At 40.0% G+C, this 13,210-nt stretch overlaps 1 long non-coding RNA gene across 3 annotated transcripts; it reads left to right on the forward strand.

Annotated features, from left to right (window-relative positions):
- The first annotated feature begins 366 nt into the window (after positions 1 to 366).
- LOC109366436 lies at positions 367 to 12,746 on the forward strand. 3 transcript variants are annotated; one of them, XR_002112755.2, is made up of 4 exons: positions 367 to 1,231; positions 4,151 to 4,269; positions 9,081 to 9,193; positions 12,423 to 12,746. It is a non-coding gene; the product is annotated as an uncharacterized LOC109366436 (long non-coding RNA). The 3 variants fall into 3 exon arrangements; XR_002112754.2 differs by lacking the exon at positions 12,423 to 12,746 and adding an exon at positions 9,276 to 9,689 and having other exon boundaries at positions 368 to 1,231; XR_004158928.1 differs by lacking the exon at positions 12,423 to 12,746 and having other exon boundaries at positions 368 to 1,231; positions 9,081 to 9,689.
- The last annotated feature ends 464 nt before the right edge of the window (positions 12,747 to 13,210 follow it).

A 13,210-nucleotide genomic window follows, 5' to 3' on the forward strand; every position in this document is an offset into this window, starting at 1 on the left:
TGATGGGAGACTGTAAACATCAGTCAATGAATAAAATCCTGAAATGATGGTGAAACCACAAAACCCAAAACAGTTCCATTTTTGACTAGAGGTAGGTAAAGGTATTTCAGATGCAGGGAAGGGGAAAACTCAGGAAGCCCAAACTCATTAAAGGATTGAGGTTCATTTTCCTCAGTCTCGGAAACATTTAGGAAAATAATATTAAACAAAAAGCAAACAGAAACTTCCCCTGAAACCTTATTGAGGCTCTTGCAAAGAGTTAGGTCCTTCTTTCATTCCACTCGCTTTTGACCAACCTTGTACTATAAAGAAAAAAAAAAAAAACAAGAAGGAAGAAACTAAACCAGAAGTAAAATTTCAGTTAGCAAAGTAAATGTATGGCAAGTTTCAAACAGCCAGCACACATTACTAATTGACAGTTACTTAGTGATTTACAGGAGACATCTTGTTAGCTTTGGTACAGAGCCAAACGGTACCCACATCACTGAAACAATCTCAGCTGGCTTTTGGACATGGCTATCAGACTCTCTTTCCTACTGTCCCCAATTTAGGAAAGCATCATTATTCATCAAAGTACTTAGGCCACACACTTAATTTTAAGCATGTGCTTTCCTCAGAAAAGATGTGCTTAAACATGTGCTAGGGATTTAAAGATGTGCTAGTGCTATTTGTGGAATTGCTCCTTCCAGGAATGGCATGCATATGAAGGCAATATGGGAAGCTTTGACTGCCAAGATGAAGTCTTGGTAGCTCGGGGTGAGCTACGGATTTGAGTCCTCAGACCAGCTAAAATGACACCTCGCAGAAGCACTTTAAAGAAAGGAACTGATACCTGAAGATAGCATTCATTAGTAACGAGACATTGTGTTCAGTCAGATAGTTGAAATGCTTTCAGTAATTTTGCCAAAAGAATACAAACATTGATCCACGTGATTAAGTCTGAAGTGAGGGTGGCAGTGGGAACCAAAGCGTATGTAGGATGAAGCAGTGAGTACTTTTAAATATTGTCATCCCTTTAGAGAATGAGAGAATGTGTAGGCTTGCCATTATGATATGGAGAAGAGGTAAGTTGAGCTAGTCAGGAATGCCACTCAAACAGAGGAAATGACATCTAATACTTTATATTGTTTAGCAGATACACATTGATATGTATCTCCTGGGAACTGATCTTCCAGTGTTGCTACTCCAGTCTGTGATTGCCTAGCAGCAAGAATGAAGAATGTATTTAAGTGTAAGTAGCAAAATTCCTTTTCCTTCATGGTCTCACTGTTATAAACAAATTTTTGGAATAGAACTGTAAGAAGAATTAGTCACAGTATTATAAAAAATACGCTGAGGCAACAATTTCATATTTAGCCTGGGCCTGGCCAAGGAATGAAATGAGGACACGAGTCTCATCTTCATTTTCCTCCCTTGTCACAGAGTAAAGCACCCCTTTAACTGACTTTGGGCCACTGCTCAGCTGCACCAGCTGCCCACAGTTCAAAGTGCATGGCTCCCTTTTGTTAAGGATTTTGTTCACATATGGCCTGGGATTCTAGTGTGCCCCTCTGCAGAATACTTTGAAGAGATACACCGTTAATATATCATTGCCTGCTTCTGCTTTCAGAGACTGAGAAAGACAGACTTTAATGATGAGGTTTCATGTAACATGACTGCTGACTAAATCAATAAAGGCCCATGTTATGAACTGCTCTAGATGTATGTGTGTAGCCATCTTCCTCTGTCCTGCACCCAGGACTATCTCCTATAGCATACCTGTACAGTCTGATAGAAAACAAAACCAGCACATTGCTTCGCTTCTTACCTGGGCCTTGGAATAAACTTGTCCTGTTTGCCTTCTCACAGCAGACAGGTCAGTCATGTCACTGAGCCCTGGCATGCACTCAGCCAAAGCAGAAAATATTTCATGGCAGCATTTGCTAAACTCCACGTTAAAATTTGCACAGTGGCAGTTCATCTCTGCTACTTAGAGTACGGAGCTCTGACTTTACTTCATTTGCCATGAAGTCTGCTGGTACTCATCTCTTTTCCTCATAATTGAATTTGATGATTGACTGCAATACAAAATATAACATCTCAAATGCACTTTGACTCTGAGTTTCATCCTCCAAAGCAACTGCCACTGCTCCCACACAGTCAGTCCTTGCTGCAGCTTGGCTTATCAACTTTTTGGCCATTTAGACTTAAAATGAATAAACGTGAGAAGAAACCGTATGTATGGGGACTGCTGAATCACGGCCTGAACCTCTGATTGATCACCTGAGGCGAGCAATGAGTCAGCCATAGGAGCACAGGTGAAGGCAATTCACCTGTGCTGCTGGAAGGGTGGAGCCTGGCTCCACCTCTCCTATACCCATTTAAGAGCTGACTGCCAGTGGGGAGTTTTACAGTGAGCCCAGGATGTGGGTAAGCATTCTATCTATTCTCTTTTTGTTATTACAACCTGCTTAGCCAAACTCTTTTGTTTATTTCATAATTATAATGTCTTTATATTTATTGATTATATGCAGTACTAATGCGTTTTTAAAAGCTAGCTTGATAATTATTATGTAGAAGATAAACAAACAATGTAGGTCCTCGGTAAGTGACTGGGAAAGCAAGTCTTGTTTCCAGAAAATTGTATCTGTTCCTTCCTTATCTTCATTACTTACAGAAGCTACCATTCCTGCTATTTCTGCATTGTTCACAAAGTCTAGAACTCTCAAAGTCAGAACACTTATGTGGCTGTGTGACCATCTACTCTGGAATTTTTCTTCCATACTTGTTTCCTTTTGCCCCTTCATGTTATCTACTTCCAAAGCCTTTTGCTATCTTCTAATGATGGCTGAAGGTCAAAAGTTCGAACTCTGACAAATTATAGTGTATTGCCCAAAGGCCCTAAATAAGTAAGCAGCTATCTCAGCATTTTCATTTCCATCTGCTTTCCATGTGTAATAAAGGCAGCCAAGTTTATTAATATTCTAATAATTACTCAAAGGCTACAATTCCATGCTCTGAGTAAATTAACACTAAGGTTTTGGATCCAAGGATCATATTTTATTTATATAAACAGCAAAGATGTACTATTATGCAAAAATTTTGCTGCTATCTTATTTGGATACTTAGGCTCCCCTTCCATGCTCTGGATGTCTTAATAGGATTATCCCATTGTGAAAGAAACATTTGTTCAAAAGTTCAAGAGGTGTATTCTAAAGACTCATGTACTACACCACAGAATAACCTTTACATCAGGACACGTGTGCCCTGTGTCAGAAATAATTTGTACTGAACATTTCTTTGTGTTTGTCTCCATTTAATAAAACTGGCTTTTCTTAAGGTACCAGAACAGCTTTCTCAGCTAGCTGTGCTTCTCAACTCACAATTGAGAGAGATATCCTGTTTGAGGTTTTTGTAGTAATACAACAAATAGATTTTAAAATACACTGAAGTACAATTAATTTTATTCTTATAAATTTAAATTATTGCATACCATAGCATCTGAATCTGGCAGGTGGAAAAGAAACAACATCAATAAGTTGTACTATGAAAGAATACTTTGTGGTTCTATAGTACCTTTCATGTGATGACGCTAACTTTCATTACCTTTCACAGCATATGTGTGTGTATCTGAAAGCTTTTTAATTCACAGGAAAAAAATTAAAAAGACATAGAGTGACAATTCAAACTGGTCAAGGACATACATATTTTGTTTCCTGGGAAAATGAGAAAATCCAAAGGAGTGTCATCTTTTTTTTGCCTGGCCTAGGCATAATTTAAGGTGTTATTTTCCATATTGGATGACAACAAGCAAAATGGGGAAACAGACTGTTTAAATTTAGATTACATTCCAAAGAAAAAAACAAGGTCTGCATTGTACCACCATGATTATGTGACTTTGCTATAATTTAAAAGCCTGCAGACAATTCAATTTCAAGTACTCTATAGTACGTGCATCATTCCAATGTCAACAAATTTTATAACAAAACTTTGTGATTTGTATTCCTTTTCTGAAGCAAATACAGAGTGATGTTCTGCTAGTTAAAAAACTCTTTGGTGTGCAACAATTTAACAAGTAGGACTTAAGGGCTCAAACTCTGAAACTTCTACAGTCTTTATTTCTGTACTTATAATGATGTTGTTACTATTTCTCCCTTTCTTTTCCCTCCAGATAATTAAAAAAAAAAGCAAAAATTCAAAACTCCATTTCAACTTATTGTGTTTCCTGTTGTCCAACACCTTTCCTGAGGCTAGTAATAAACCAGGAATTGACGCTGCTGTATTTGACTTGTAGGTAACTTCTTAAAAGAAATGAAATGAATAACCTTTTTTTATATCCTAAATTTTTGCTGACAGGACATTCTGATCATTACATGTTAAATTCATTTTGAGGTGCTGGAGCAGGTCCAAAGAAGGGTAACAAGGCTGATGAAGGGCTTGGAGAATGTGCCCTATGAGGAGCGACTGAAGGAACTGGGGATGTTCAGTCTGGGGAAAAGGAGGCTGAGGGGAGATGTTATTGCTCTCTTCCAATATCTGAGAGGTGCTTACAGTGAGAGTGGGGTTGGTCTCTTCTCACTGGTGACAGGATGAGGAGAAATGGCCTCAGGTTGTACCAGGGTAAGTTTAGGTTGAATATCAGGAAAAGCTTCTTTACAGAAAGGGTTGTTAAGCACTGGAATAGGTACCCCAGGGAGGTGAATGTGTTTAAAACCTATTTAGGTGTGGTGCTCAGGGACGCGATTTAGTGGAGGGTTGTTAGAGATAGGGTAGTATGGTTAGGTTGTAGTTGGACTCAATGATATTTACGATCTTTTCCAGCCTGAGCAATTCTACAATTCTATGAAAGTTACACAGACATAGAAGGAGAAGGTTTGATAGAAACTTAATGCATTAATAGTTGTCATTTTTATAACAAATGTATTCAGTCTTCCACTGCAAGTTATGACTGTCCTGGTGACCTCTGAACACTATGGAATTAGACAGAAATGCTGTTCAGAGATTTCCAGATGTACTGCTCAGCACTTAAATCAGGGAGCTAACAATGTATTTTTACTGCTTTGGATATTTGAATAAGTAACACTTATTCACAGGAGTGCAGCAGTTTTCAGGGCTATGGAGAGCACTGTTGAAATGCCACACACTGTCCTTCAGCAGACAACACACCAGTTACAGACTCCTAAGCAGTAATACTGACAATTTTCATGTCAGATCATGAACCCAGTTTGAATTCCACACCTTTATGTGATGATGAATTTCAGATAGAAAGAATATCCCTGCTTGCTTGAGTTAAAGAAATCAGCTCAGGAAACCAAAGTATCAGCTTTTGCAAAGATCTGCACAAAGTTCCAGAGCTTTCACCAAACTTATATTTGGAAAGGGCACAATTCGTGGTTACCCCATACCCCTGTGACTGCTGCTTGCACATCTTGTTTTCACAGCAAGGCTATCTCCCATAGAGTTACAGGTTACAGCAGAATTTTCAGGCTCACAATTTACTTGCTTTTGTGTGTGTGTGACATTGCCTGTTCTCTGAAGTCATCTCTCATCATGAAGAGACCGCCTGTGTTTAGCTAAACAGCTTATTTGATGGCAGCTATTTCTGTCACCCTGCACAACAAAGATGCCATGGCTCAGGTTCCATCTGGCTCTCCCAGGAGTGAGGAATATCTTGCCTTTTCAAAACAGGTGCAGAATGTGATATGAAACAAACTGAAGGAAGGGGAATAATGGAAGGAAACATGAAATGGAGCAGTCCTATTTTCTCTAGGGAGTGAAGTCCAGAGGCAACAAGACAGCAAAAAAAGGACAGAGGTTGTCTTTGATAAAAGTCAGAAAGGTCAGTTTGTTCCGGTTTTTGTGCCCACTGCTGCCAAATTGTGGAATAAATGTGTAAAGCTTCAAAAGTTCCTCATTCAAGTAAACAAGTACTATGTGAGAGAATTTCTTGTTTGGTTTATAGGAGCTGTCTGGTTTCTCCAGATTATCTTAACTGTCTGGAGACAATCTACACTCATCAAGCAGACCCCCAGATTTATATATTATCATTCTAAAGAGGTACACCATCAGTCAGAAAAATATTTTGACCTAAGTGGATTATTAAAAAAAAAAAAATTGTAAGTATAAACACAGAGTAGTCATCATTCAATGCTTTAATCTATTTTCCAGTGACTTGGAAAGCCCATATTAGGATACACCATTTGATAGGAAACACTACTTATAGCTATGTACAATATTGGTAAATTCAGGTAAACCAAAGGCACCAAAATCTGCTGAGATCTCAGGATATGTCTCCAGACATCACTATTTCCAATTTCTTAGAGGTATTTCATGTATTTTGCAAATTTGATTATTCTTTTCAATCTCTTACTGCTGCTTCGTTGTAATTGTGCACTACAGGGAGATTCTGGCTCTATCTTCTATTTTTTAAGTAGTTGTTGATGTCAGTCAGGCACTCCTGAGTTGTTCTTCTTTATGATGAACGTGTCTTTCTCAGCTGCTTCTTGCACGTTCTGTCATCCAGATCCCTGTCCAGTTCAGTGGACTTGCGCTGGATTTGCTCTAATCTATTCATACCTTTCTTGTACCAGAGTAAACCCAAAACAGGACCCAGCTCTTAAGGTGCAGCCCTTGTAAGTGCCATGCAGAGGGAAATAATCAGTTCTCTCAACCTGCTTCTGTAACCCAAGACTGCCATCAGGTTGCTCAGTCTTGTTTTTCACATGACCTGCTCATATATTGGTGTTAGTATGTGAGCCAGATCACATCCTGTACACACAGAGGTTTACATTCTGTATATACCACTAACACGTGCTGAGTGGTGGTTTTCACTCCTGCAAATGCTGAGTGATTCCCTTGCTTTCAGTGGATTGGATTGTCAGAAATAGAGTATGCAGTGAGAGACCCTGGATTGCAGAGAGTAAGAGAAGAAAGGTGTGACACAATGATTCATGAGATTAAAAAAATAGGTATCAGCATTTATTCCCATTAAACTGGTTTCCTTTCATAAAACTGTCATGGTTTGTGGGACATTTAGCTGCAAATAAGTATCTAGGCTTATCCAGCTTTCTTACTTCAGAAAGAAAGGAGAAATTTTGTCTCTGACTGCAACAGTAACAAGTCCATATCCTTTGTCAAACTGTATAGTGAATAGGGAGGAGGATATACCACAGCCACTGCTGTGTAACAAGGAACTGTGATAAGCAAGGTAGGTATGGCAGAGCTCCCATTGGCATCCTTAGTTCAATAGTTACAGATAGCCTTACACTCAGATAAAAAGCTGTTTTACAACTTTATGGTGGAAGAGTGAGAAAATACCCCTTTTGCATCTCCTATAGGGTGGAAGTATTGAGGGTAACAAATAAGGCAGGATTTCAGACCAGCCATAAGCTGTCAGTTTTTTTGAATGACCTGAGACTTTCAGTTGCTCCCCAAACTCTGCAATCTGTGCTGGGGAAAGGAATTTGCAGAGCCAGAAATAAGAAGCAATGCCACACTGCCTGTCCTTAGCAAAGATGGCTGGGGGGGGGGGGGGGAGGGCTACAAAATATCTTTGATGTCAGGGAATAGATGTCAGGGAATAATTATTTTGTAGTGAGACAGAAATTATCTCACTTAAATAACATTTTTCCTACAGTAATTTCTCAAAGCCCAAGGGCTTTTCTTCCAAAAAAATGAGATTTTTGGCAGCCCTGGAGCTTTTCTTGTATTTCTGCCTATGCTACTCATACTACAAACAGCATTCTTACAAAATAATTTCTAGACAACAGTTTCTTCATCAGCCCACTAGAGGAAGAAGGAAAAAACTACATTTTATGTAACTTTGCAGCTGCAGACAGTTACTTGGTCGTACTGTAAAATCTACTATTTGTTAGCCAAACAATCCATTTCTGTGGCTTGCATTTATACACAAGATCAGATTACATGTTCAAATAACCATAGTGGGCATTAAAAGCTGTATTAAATTTGCATCTCAGAAACAATCAAGTCTTGAAGAAAACAAAATAAGGGAAGGACTATAATATCCAGGTATCACTGGTAGGCTATTTTAGAGTGTTAAGTCATAAGTAGAATGAGAAGGCAAATTTATTACTTTCAAAAATCCTTTGAGAAGCAATTGAATTGTTACAGGTAATCCTGAAAAAATACTGGTTAGACTGAAAGTATCCCCTGCACCTTTATTCCTGTACATTTGTGAGTAGTCCCTGCTAAAAGGGAATTTAGATGATTTTTTGAATTGTTTTGGCATAGCAAAAAAATAAAATAAAATAAAAAATTAAATGGATAAATTCAGTACTTGCTTCTCTATATGTATATAGGGTATCCTGGGTGTGTAATGAATTAAGAGAATGTAACCCTTCTTTCTTGTCTGGGATGATGGCTGTTGGTTTAGCAGTTCTATGATGCTCTAAAATATCGGGGGGATATAACTCCTCATAAAACCTTGAAATTGAGCTCAGTCCCTACACCTCCTGCCGTGAGAACAGTTCTGGCAGAAAGATGAATCAGAGACCTCCCCCCAGCATCCTACTCTCCACAGCATCCCCACAGTCAAATGTTATCAAAACAAGACAAAAAGCTCTTTTGGGCTTTCTGGAAAGTAAAAAATAAATAAGTCAGGCAAGCTGAGGCAATTAGGGGATCTGCAAATACACCACCGAGTAGATGATTAGATGAACAGCCTATTTCCCTGTAGATATTTTAAGGAATATTTTCATGTTTTATATGTTCTATAAACAATTTTAAAGGCAGCGGATTTACTGGAGATGAAGGGAAATGTAAGAAGTGAGCAGGGTGGGAGTACAGGATGAGGAAGGATATGAAAGACGAGACGTCTGAAATACGAAGATCTTAAGTACTGGCCTGTCTGGTTATTTGAGTGTCCCTAGCAGTCAAATAATGAACCTTCTTCATGTTTTGCCTTTCTCGACTTGGCTTACTTGAACAAATTTGTAGGCATTAGGGTCTGTCTGGAATTAGTTCCAAGAGCTTTTTTTTCTCCTTAACATTTTGCAGCTGAGGCAGCCTTGTGAAAAAGATGCTTTGAAGAGAAACATTACCAAATATGTCTTTTCTCCTGCCCATATCTCCAATTTCCACAGGAAAGGGACGCAGACACAAGCAGACCAATGAAAGCAGAGGAGAAGCTATCGTCACTGGAGGAGAGAGAAAAGCCCTGCCTGAAGCCCTGTCGGCAGAGAGGAAGCAGCTGAAGGTTTGTCAGAAGCAGAGATGCTGTCCCCTTGGCATTTCTGCCAGTTCTACAGAGGTTTAACTCAGCACTTCCTCCCCTTCAGCTGCCCTTGGCCACTCCTGGCCGACCACCTTGGAAGATTGTTTTGCTTCCCTCGGCTGCTCTCTGCAAACTGCAGACAGCAGAGTCTGTTTTTTTGCCAGGGAATACGACTCACATGAGCAGAAAAATTGAGCCCTGTGCCATTATTGCTTCCTGCCAGAACCTCAGTTGCAAATACTGCTCCCTCTGCTGTGATTTTAGGTAATCATAGCAGGAGAGTCGAGCAAGAGCTCCTTTCTACTACTATTATTTAAGGGTTGGAACTAGATAATCTTTAAGCTCTCTTCCAACTCAAGCCCTTCTATGATTCTACTTTTCTCATATAAGATGATATTACTAAAAACAACTGCATGTAAAAGCCCTGACTAAGGACAGTCTGCATTGTGCTAGGAGGCATAAAATAAAACAGTACTTACCACTGTTTTGCTGTTATGTTTAGTGCTGCTCACTCCTATAACTTTACGATATTTTTTTTCTGAGAGTCCCAGCCCCTGGGACTTTCTTTGAAACAAATGAAACCAAACTTCCTAAGCAGTCACCTCCTTCACCATTCTTCCCTGACGCTTTTCACCCCCCCTTTTTCCCAGATAACAACAATAGGATGAGAGGGGATGGCCTTCAGTTACACCAGAGGAGGTTCATGACAGATACTAGGAAAAGTTTCTTCTCAGAGTGGTGAGGCACTGGCACAGGCTGCCCAGGGATGTGATGGAGGGTGAATGTTGCACTGTAATATGATCTAGAGCAGTCACAGGTGTGCGTCAATGGTTGGACTAGATGGTATTACTAGTTTTTCCAACCTTAGTGATTCTATGAGTTCTATGATTCTGTTTTCTGTATCTTCTGACAGACATGTCAGACCTGAGACAGTATGGATTATGGTTCATCTAAAAACACATAAGTGCTATTTCTTATCAGGACCGTGCTCTGGCTGAATCAGCAGTTGTTGCTGGGTAAAATCTCGTACAGCTGAGCTCTGCCTCTCTGCTATTTGCTGTAAGAAACTCATTTGGCTCACCTGCTTCTAATCCGTTTTCACAGCACTTTAGAATTTAGTCTTTGTGACAATTCAGATTGAAATTGAATGCGTTCAAAAGGTATGAAGGTAATTGGACAGGGCAGGTCAATAATAAAAGCTATTTTCTTTAGGAAACCAAATAAAAGCAATTTTAGGCCTTCCTTGTAGATAGGGAGAAAATCTTAAAACTTTAGCTATTTTATTTCAGAATAGGAACAAATTTGGATTCTTCGTTTGGCAGACTTCTCCTAAGTGTTCCAATGCAGATTCTATTTTGAATAGAGGTTTTTGTTTTTTACTCTGTACTGCCTTTTTGTACAATTGTACTGAAGTATAGTTTAACACATGTGAGAATTGTGAAATCTTGACCTCCACAAAGAGCTGAAATGACATTATACTTTGACAGCCTGTGTTGAGCCAGTGTTTGCACTTGGCCAATCAGCAGCTTTTTTGGAAGGAGTTAAATGAAGCTGTAGATGGGATTGGAACCAAGAAAGAGCAAAGAGAAATAATATCAATCAACGTCCTTGGGCTGGGGTTTGGAGCCAGTAGATAATCTCTAGAGTTTCAGAATAAGCAGCATGTGGTTGAGTGGTAGACTTATGATGTATTCGTCTGGTGATTGCAGGATAGCAAAAGGGTGAGCCATAGGTGACCTATTGGTAACCTACCAGTAAGCCATTCAGTGCTTAGGTTATGAGCAGTATGAGACTTGATGTTAGATATGATGCTGTTTAAAACTGGTAGAGCACATTACATGATAATTTTGCATAATTCTAGTAAATACCTACTACCCATTATTATGTTAGAATGTGAACTAGAAGGAAATGGAGCTGAGGGTATGTATGAAGCCACTGAAGTAGCTGGGCAGGCCATGAACAGTCCCAGACTTGGTGTAGGATTTGGGCTAGTTGATGGCTATGGGACAGGACTGGGGAAGAATCCAATATACTGAGTATTTACAGTCAGTATTTGGTGAATTAGGCAGCACTGTGCTAAGAGAGTGGTTAAGATGAATGTTGTGGGCAGGACACGGATGTAACTTGGCACTGAGATGAGAGAAGAAACGTGTAGGAACCTTTGCACTAATAAAATGTTTGGAGACATATCTGACTTTTGCTACATCTAGCTGGCATGGCTGAAAGCAAGGCCTCTGAGTGAACCCAGCCAAACTTTAGGACTCAGGCCAGCAGGTGACTTCAGGCTAGAGAAAGCCAAGTAAGATTCCAGTGCTATGGTCACAGGCTGAAGTGCACGACTTCAGGCAAGGTTATGGTGAGGCTGGCAGACGGGCTCAGTCTGCAGCCAGCAGTGCAGGCTGAGGGCACTCTGGGGATGGCTTACCTCTGAGACTGTGTGTGGCTGAGACCAAGGGCAGCACAGACAGACAGAGGCCTCCAACTTGGTGTTACGTATTGGTTTGGATCCCAGTCCAGCTCACAGGTATCTATCTATGTTAATAGCTTCTAAAAAGTTCTGTTTATGACCTTCCTAGTTGCCATCTGAAGCTCAGTACCAGACCAGTAGTGTGAAGGCCCCCATGGGTAATTTTCACCTGTTTGAATGCAGTATAAGTTTAAAAAAAAAAAACAACACAGCATGCAAGATGCATTTCACCACTGAACACCTGCTATTATTTTAGCAATTTTTTATAGCTCCATATCATTCTTCAGTATAACAGGAAAAAAAACAAAAACAGAGGGAGTCAGTCTTGCACCAGCACAGAGCTGTCAAACAGAGGTTTTCAGGGACTGCCCTGAAGGAGAGAGATAACATCTGCTCTGCAGGGAATGCTGGGGCCCTGGCATTGCTGCTTTTCAAGAAGTGACACAAGCTTTTTGAGTACATTTAGAATAATCAGTGGAAGTATGAAAACAGCAGAAGATAGAATGGATAGTGAAAGGGAAGTTGTTCCTTTTTAACAGAACCATGTAGACAAAAAATACTAAGGCCTTTGCATTTTTAGGTACAACATCCTCTCTGAACCTTCAGCTGGATTGTATGAGGGAAATGACTTACTGGCTTTCTACTAACTGCAATCAGTAATTGATTGTTATTCATCTCTAACAAATATTTTTTGCTCTTGGATAAACAGACAAATAATGTATGATATTCCCTGTTTACTTCCAGAGAAGATGAGCAACAACTGACTTCTGTTATGACTGCACTCGGATTCGGGCCGTCCCACAAGTCCCCTGTGTCAGTCATCCCTCTCTTCCCGCAAAACCCTTGTGCTTGCATGGGTAATTACAACCATTCTGAATTTTTGATCTCTCCGATTTTTTGCTTTTTTGCTTCTTTCCCACTTCCATTCCTCCCTCCAGCCTTGTAATTCTCTGCGGACTGAACAATGGATTAGCTGTTCCCTTCAGTTAGGGTTTCCAGAAATAGTCTTTAGAGTTTTGCCGTATGTTTATCTTTCTTAATACTCCAGTGAACAGCCCCCCTCATGACTCACGGGCAAACAAAGATCTTGAATAGTTTGCTTATTCTTCTGAGCTAGATGGCACTGCCCAGAGCTCACCACGTGGGCAGTTGCAGAGGAGCTTTGAGGAAGTACACACTGCTGTACATATTTAATTACAAATAACATTATATTTACCCTGCCCCAAACTACTATGAATCAAAATGAAGGTTGGAAAATCTAGCCAGCCCCATTTAACCCCACTCCAAAATTGTTCTTAGAAAGGGTTGCTCCCACATGCCAGTATGCTCCTATGCCTGCACCCTTCCCCATGTGCAGACACTGCTGGGAGAAGCAGAGGAGGAGAAGGAAGGAAATTACCCTAAATAACTCAGTGTCTGACCTTTTCCCACTAAGCTCTCTTCCACTCATGGCACAAAGTCACTGAGTAATCTTTGTCTGTCAGCAGTAAGGTGTATTTTGGCTCACAAAGAACAAAAGCAACCAACAGTAA

This window comes from Meleagris gallopavo, chromosome 2 (assembly GCF_000146605.3).
Source record: "Meleagris gallopavo isolate NT-WF06-2002-E0010 breed Aviagen turkey brand Nicholas breeding stock chromosome 2, Turkey_5.1, whole genome shotgun sequence".
In the NCBI taxonomy this organism is placed as follows: domain Eukaryota; kingdom Metazoa; phylum Chordata; class Aves; order Galliformes; family Phasianidae; genus Meleagris; species Meleagris gallopavo.